Below are 8,027 nucleotides of genomic sequence, written 5' to 3' on the forward strand. Positions count from 1 at the left end.
TTCCTTTTAGCTTTAATAATAATAATAATAATAATAATAATAATAATAATAATAATAATAATAATCAGCAAAGGGAATCACTCTAATTTGGATAGATGGTCAGATAATTATACATGATGGGGCCAGTAATCCGTTGGTAGGATATATCCTAAAATTACAAACAAGCTATGGAAGTTAAAACATTACTTGACGCTCCCTTAGCAGCCTTCAGGCAGGTGTTTAATTGTCAGACGGCCCCTGAGTAGGTGGGAGTTTCTCGTTTCTTGGTGTTGGAAGAAAAACATACAGCAGCATCCCCATCATCACCAGACGCCAGCGATCAGGAAGCTTTTCTAAAGGTGAGCGATGTGAATTTTAACACTCATGCGTCTGTTTGGTGACCTAAACGCGGACTGGAGGGGTTTTATTGCGCTATTTGTGGCGTTTTCATCAAGTTACAGAGCCGGAGGGAGGTGGGTGTGCAGACTGTTGTGAGTGCTGCAGTAAGCGGGGGAAAACATAGTCGCCAGAAAATTGCCTGTTTTGAGAGAGAAGCACCTTTTCTTCCAATTATAAACGCCCGGTTTGTAGAGGAAGTCAAATATAAACCCTGCATCACTGCGCAGTGTTGTTACTGGTCGGTTAGGATGAGGAGATTTCTGGCAACGTGTCAGACTATTACACCCAAAACAGACACATCCCCCATTCTCACTACACCTATTGTTCCTCATGGAGTCAACTGGGTGGTAGACCTTTAATGAGCACAATTAACTGTAATTTGGGGTTCCCATACTCTATGATACTTTTAATAAATAAGGCTTCTTTAGGCTTTTATCCATGCTGTCACCATGCCATCCTCTCTCTGTTGTTATTCAGTTGCATTTAGTACACACAAAGCCTTTATTGGTCAAGTGAGCAAGTGGTTTGACCTGTTGAATCCAGGCTAAGCTTATTGCATACTCAGCCTGACTGACCTTATAAAATATATTTTATATTAGATACTCCTGAGGTAACCTGAGGTCATAGTTGTTTGATGTTTTTGAATATGCACAAAGAGGTTTTGGTTGAATCTTTTGTTTGCAGTCTTGTAATTTTTAAAGCAAGCCAGACAGACACTTTGCATTAACTCACAACTCCTGCCATTTGCACCTGACTACAGTGACTGGAAGTGGCCTTTAAAATGCCACATTTATAATGGGTTTTTGACATTTCACTGGGTCAGTCGAGCATAGCATTTGCATGGCAGTACATGGAAGAATATGTCAAGCCATATGGTGAGTTTGAAAAAGAAGATTTCATCTGAGAAAGGTCTTGCTGTTTGTAGTGGAGAGTGATATTTAAACTGATTTTAATGAGGATGCAGAGTCCTCTTACATGACTAATATATAAGCTGAGGTCCATACACATCACATCTGAGGACAAATAACTGCAGTTAATTAGAAAAGAGCCCATTTCCATTTAGGAATTTTCTTATGCTTTGAAGAAATTTCAAGAAAGATTTCAGTGAGTCCTTAATTACTTTAAGAATGACGTGGCTTTAAACTCTCTTTGGATTCCTCCGACCCTTGTAGGTTTGAAATTTTGCTGTGAATAGTTTGTAGCTTTTGAAAACTGGTCACCGTTAGAATCTGCTGGTACTGATGTGAATCCAAGATGCCACAGATGCTTTAAATTATGCAACAAACTACAAGTGTTTACCACAACTTTTCAGTGAAACAGGCAGTGAGTTGTTTCATAATTCCCAATTGTATGTTATTTACCTGGTCGAAGAGTGCATTCACTGAGTTTAAACTCCTGCCCCATATTTACATTATTAGTTATTGTAGTTGACTCAGCTATTTGTGGTTGGATTCCTCTTTTATTGTCTTTTTTGGTTTGTGGCCTCCACTATCTTTTTATATTCTAATGTCTGTCTCTATAAAATTGCAAAAGAAAAAAAGTGCACAATAAGTCACCCAAGAAGAAGAATGCTGGTCATCTTTGAGTATCACACAGAAATTAATATTTCAGGAGCCTCTAAGCTGAGATTGAAAAAATAGCTCGCAGTGGGGAGATGCACAACTGCTGAACAGGCGGACAATATAAAGTGGCACGTAAACATAAGCCTCTGTCCATGGATCTACTTTATCTGTCTGGCTCGCTTCTGTCTGTGTTTGTTTCTGCACCGTGAGCAGGTGGACAACTCCAGCTGCACTGAACGATCAAACAGTAAAAACTGTGGAGTAGGTCCACAAAGATACTTTGATGATCTGTTTTTTTTTTTTTTTGCAAAGCATCACAATCACATAATTTGCTGTGCTTTACATGAAATGAGTTAAAGACGCACACCAAACATTGTGCAGATGAATAATGTCCACTACTCTAAGTTGTAAGCTCTGGGTATGTCAAACATGGAATTAGCATTCTTGACCCAGTCTGAAGGGTTATTCTCAGAGCTCAGGACTGTGGATTGGTTCCAAAACAAAGTGCTCTTTATTCTTTTTTATTTTTTTAATTAAAAAGTCTCTTTAGTGTCCTTTGTTAGCTGTGTTAGTATACATGTACTGCTTAGTGGTTGGTGAAATTGATAAAATCTTTTATCACAGTTTAGCCTGTGTAATTTTATATTGCAGTATCAATACTCGTAATGATATATTACAATTTATGGAAAATTAAGTAATTTATAATTATAGTAACCAAACAGGAATGTCATATCTAATCCAATGAATTAAATATCTGACTATTCAACTTTTTATCAACAAATCATCCAATATTACCATAAACATTGCCCCCAATGGCCTAACACACCCAACAATATCAAAGAATTAGTATTATCTATGGCTCATGGTATACATTGTCATAGCAATAGTACTACAGGTGGATATGTTTGTTGTGCTGCCTTTAATACAGTAATGAATGAGAGTAAGCTCTCCATTTGAGCCCATACTGAGAATCTGAGAGGAACAGCCCACACTGTTAACAGATTGCACACACTACTGTGTAGCACCAAACAGACTTCTTCCTGTGTATTTTCCCTCCCTGCCCACTCTGGTAGTGATGATGATGAGGGTGGTGGTGATGGCAGGTGTACGTGTGTGTGCAATACATCCAACATTGCATCATATGTGAGATGTATTTCTGTGACTCATCTCCCCAACCACATGTCATGCACGGGCTGCTGGGTATGAATAAAAATGTCAGAAAACACTTTGGTGGAAGCCTCTTGACGGAAAATTGAACACAAACAGAATATCAGAACAAAGCAGCAGCTGATGATATTCGCTGTGAAACCTCCATTTGTATTCCACCTGCCATCTAACCACAGCAGTTATGTAGCATAGGCTCGGCTTTGTTCTTTTTATGTCTTCGGTGGGGAGTAGGCTCCATGCTGCTTGAGATTCTTGCTGTGAACTTTCCTGCTATTCCACAGGGCTCCGTCACAGTGATGCCAACGCATGCAGCATTGTCACTGATACACAGAGATCTCACTTGCAAAGGCATGTTTGATACAGCTTCCTGTAACACCAGAAAGCAGCATCTTATCTTATATTATCCAGTCAATTGTTATACCCTCAAGGCATATTTCTGTACCTGTATCGGTACATCTGATGCAGATGCTTAGTCATTTTTAAATGACCATGATTCAGCTTTTTTTATTCCATTAACTACAAATGACATAGACTTCCCATTAGAGCTAAAATAATTTGTCAAATTATGTATTAGTCTAATCTGACAGGAAATTCAACAACTAATTTGATAATCGATCAGTTATTATAGTCTTAATATAGTTATTATAGTTATTTATGATAACTAACTCACTAACTAAATATCTCTTCATTTTGCACTGTTGTTTGGACAATACAAGATGTTTAAACATGTAAACATGGGCTCTGGGAACTGGCTTTTTTGTGTGACATTTTATAGACCAAAAGATACATTTCATCAATAATGAAATAAGAGAGATAAAAAATAAGATATTAAGCCTTAGTTCACATGATTGTTGACTATTTTCTAAAGCTTACCATAAGTTTTATAGTGATATCCTACCTTCCAAACATCCATTGTCTGCTATTTATTTCATTGCAGTTTAAAAATTTGCTTTCAGAGAGCTGGAAATTGACACTCACATTGAGTCACACATTGACAGCTGTGTTCTTATAATAAAACAAAACAAACAATGAGTAAAAATTAGAATTTACTAGATTATAAAGGCTGCTGCTCAGTTTCTCAGATGTTGGAACTTTCTTGATTACAACACCAACAGCTGAACTGATAAATTAAACTGCTGAGTCATTGCCACACAATTAAAAATAACTTTGGCAACAAATAAATAAATCTTAAGCAAGTTAATTTTAATATCATACTAAAATTAATGGAAACTTCCTGGAAGGTAGAAATGCCGGCTATTTTAGATAATCTGACGGGAATCGCAGTGTAATAATTATTTGGCTAAAACATATACAACCACTGAAATTGTCATTTAATTAGTTTTTGTGTATCCAAGTCCCTTTGAATATGCAAATTGTGTTCATTTCTAAAAAGTTTTTCCTGCCTGGACCCAGCAAGATGTCCTCCGCTGCTTCACTGTAAAGTCCATTATCAGTGTTTGTGCGCTGGTGGCTTCACGTTTCTACATCACACTAATATTTGAGATGTCACAAATCATGCTTGTGGGTCCTCCCCTTAAAATTCTGATATTTGGTTAAATGCATGTTTGACATTATGTCAGTATACACTGAGACACGTTGTATTTTCATTGATTATATGTTCCTAGGTGTGTACGCAGAGTGGATATCTCTCTGGAGGAAGCTGTTATAACGAGAAGTGTTTGCACTGTTTTCTGTAGATGTGGGGGTGAAGGTAAATCTGACTCTGAGACTCAGGATCTTTTTCACTTCAGGATCAGCTCTAGCAGGTTTTGCAGAGTAAGAGGCTGTGGGTGGAATCTTCCAGAAGCTCTGAGGTATGAAGAGAAAACACAGATTAGGTAGGTTCAGTGTCACCCAGCACACGTTATAGTGAAGCCATCACTGATGCCAGATGGGGTCTAATGAGGAATGGCTCAGTCCACACAGCAGCAGCAAGGCAGACACACAGCGCTCCCCTGGGGGCCTACTGAGCATGTGCAGCCAGACAGGAAGCAGGTGTTTGGTTTGTTGATGAGCACGGCCCGTGTGTGCAGTCATCGCTCCAGTCATGCTACAGCTCATTCAGCCTTCAGAAAGAGGCTGGGTGGGGGATGCTGCGTTAACTGTGCGCTCTGAGCAGGCACACCTCAGTGATCTGTGTTTGTGTGTTGAAGGAGAGTGAGGTATGAAAAGAGTAAAGCCCTCTCCCTCGGTCCCACAGAGCAGGTGGTGAGCAGATTGTGGTAAAACCTCCGCCCTCTTCTCCCCCTCAGGCTGAGACTGATTAGGGTCGGCTCCCCAACACCACCCTCCAACCAAATCCATCACAGCAGAGGCCTGTAGCTCCTGTAGAGTTTAATAAGATGCACTCACACATGGCCAAGAGTATGTAGATGCTCTTGTCCACAAGCTGGGACTAATTTTCATGGTTTGGATATGTATTATAATAAATCTTGATGCTACAGCATACAATTATATTTTAGACAATAGAGCTCCCATGAGGCAGTGCTCCAGTGCACAAAGCCAGGCCCATAAATAAACAGTTTTTCCAGCTTGGTGTGACCTCCACCTTATCTAACACCTTCGGGATGAATTGGAGCCTAATAGACCAACATTAACGGCCAACCTCAATATTGCTCATGTAGCAGGGAGCAAAGCCTTCCCAGAAGGGTGAAGGCTGTTTTGGCAGCCTATAAATGCTCAGTGAGTTAGAATAAGATGTTCAACAACCACATGTTCAGGTGTCAAACACTTCTTGCCATGTAGAGAATGTAACTGAGAGCATTGATAGGCTGAAGAAGCCTCATTACACCCCTCATGTGATTTTGCAATAATAATCTGCGATTATGCTTGAGCTGCTGCTTTGATTTTATTAAACCATCATTCAGCCTCTGGTCTATGTGGATTATTGGAATACTTACCTGTGACCTGCAGGAAATTGAGGTGTCCAAAATGCTCTTTGATGTGTTGATGTAAAACTGCAGGGGGGAGGCCAAATAATATAAACCCCCAGTGAAAAATGACTTCAACTCTGAAGCAACATTGTCACAATTACTAATGTTGCAGCAAAGGTTGAATGTCAATTCGCTGCATCTGTCAGCCATTAAAGAGGTTTGTCATTCAGTGCTTTGATGTGGGAAATTACAGACAACAAGAGGCCACCAACAGAGCTCCAAAGAGGCTGAATCATCTTTGTTGTAACTGCAGGTGCACTGGTCAGAGAAAACTGCACAATTATTTAATATGTCAAGTGGGGCTTGGGTCTTGAAATGTGTGACAGCATATGGTAAACACAAACAAACAGCATCAATAAAGAGAAGGTTTAGTTAAAAGTCAAAAATAACCAACAGAGACATGCACATACAGTAAATACTGGGATGACAAACAATGACAACAGCTGTCAGCTTTTTCTGCAAACAAACTGTAAACAACCAATTATACACTACCTGCCCAGGAACTGCAGACACACTAAGTTAGCAACTACCTAGTGAATATGGAGACAGATTTTTCCCTCAGATTTGGTGAAGACCAAAACAGAGCTAAATGAGAGTGAACACTGGACTTAATATTTGTTAGAATAATGCTAATGTTCCTCTATATCTCTGTGTAAAAGGTCAGTTGTTTTCTAACACCACACCACATCAACATCAGTGTGTGCCATTTAATTTCACCCTGTTCCACCCAATGGCAAAAAACAGTGCAGCTTTAAAGCTGACATAAAAGTCAAGATGTGTTTACATTATTTTTTGTATGCTCCCACGCCTTTCAGCATGCTGCAAGTGAGAGGTACTGTAAAAGATCAGCTTCCACTATCTGTCATGTCACCGGAGTTTTTTTGGCTTGTTAACAGTTAATTAGAGAAGGATTGTTTTAACAGAATACCTTTTAAATACCAGGATTTCCATAATCAGGGTCTCAGTTTTAGATTAACATGCAGAGCACAGCTAAATCGCTCATGCATATTCCGCCAGCTTCGTGCCTTTGAGATGAAGTCGATGACAGGGGAAACATCAAACCTTTCCCTTCCATGCAGGTATCACTGTCTCAAGCAGAGAGAACAACCTTTGCCAGCACAAACAGAGCAGTGGCAGGGGGAAACTGTATGTTTAACAAGGCTGTAGCCAGTGCAGTCAAGAAGAGAACAACAAATCTGAAGCCATTATTCTTTTATTTATGGTGATTGCAAGTTGTCCTTGGGGGTACACTTTTATCTCACAGTAGCTGGCAGGTGATGAGGTGCAGAGGTTCGGAAGTCAACACAAGTTCACATTTATTTATGGTTTGTCTCTCTGGCAAAACAGGGCCATCTCTCTCCCATTCCCTTAGGCAGGTGATCTTGATCCAACTGTTTGACGATGGGAGGGCACGCTCTCCCAGGGCTGTCCACCAAATGGTTTATGTTGTTGATGAGGCTTTGCTGCAGCTGGGAGTTAAGTTCCAACATATTTATATGTAAATATGTTTCCTGTCATGGCTTATTATATAGATTCAGCTTCTTATTTCAACATGACAAAGCACTTGTGTAGGGATCTAGTGAAGTGATTTAAAGGATGGTAAAAGTGAGCAGTAAAAGTGAGCAGTGGCAGCAGCCAACGCACTTGGTTTAAATCTTGGCAGGGAACCATCCTTCTCTTTCTTCCCAGTGTTTTTAGCTGTGCCAGTGGCATGGCTCCATGAAGAGCAATGTTAGTTAGTCCACCTCTTTGTTGTGCACTAGAATTTGTTGTACAGGCATTCATGCTTAACCTAACTGTGCCAGATGGTTTGTTACACACTTGCACTTTAAAAAAATACATTACAAATACAATACAAGTAATTGTTTTTCAGTGACATGGTAACAAACCATATAATGTAGTCACTCTTACAGAAGCCAGTCGGGAGAAGAGTGAAAACATCAAAGTTATTTCATGGTCCCCAGAAGATGAGTCTGACTAACAATGG

The 8,027-nt window shown here is 39.7% G+C and overlaps 1 protein-coding gene across 1 annotated transcript in view; it reads left to right on the top strand.

The window, feature by feature from the left end:
- Positions 1-255: 255 nt before the first annotated feature.
- Positions 256-8,027, top strand: part of tmem63c (transmembrane protein 63C) — a 31,115-nt gene continuing 23,343 nt past the window's right edge. Inside the window, exon 1 of the mRNA XM_035673327.1 lies at positions 256-338. The gene's annotated coding sequence lies outside the window, so the exon portion shown is untranslated. The remainder of the gene's footprint in view (positions 339-8,027) is intronic.

This window comes from Morone saxatilis, unplaced genomic scaffold (assembly GCF_004916995.1).
Source record: "Morone saxatilis isolate NCDOM2014 unplaced genomic scaffold, NCSU_SB_2.0 Contig3, whole genome shotgun sequence".
NCBI lineage: Eukaryota > Metazoa > Chordata > Actinopteri > Moronidae > Morone > Morone saxatilis.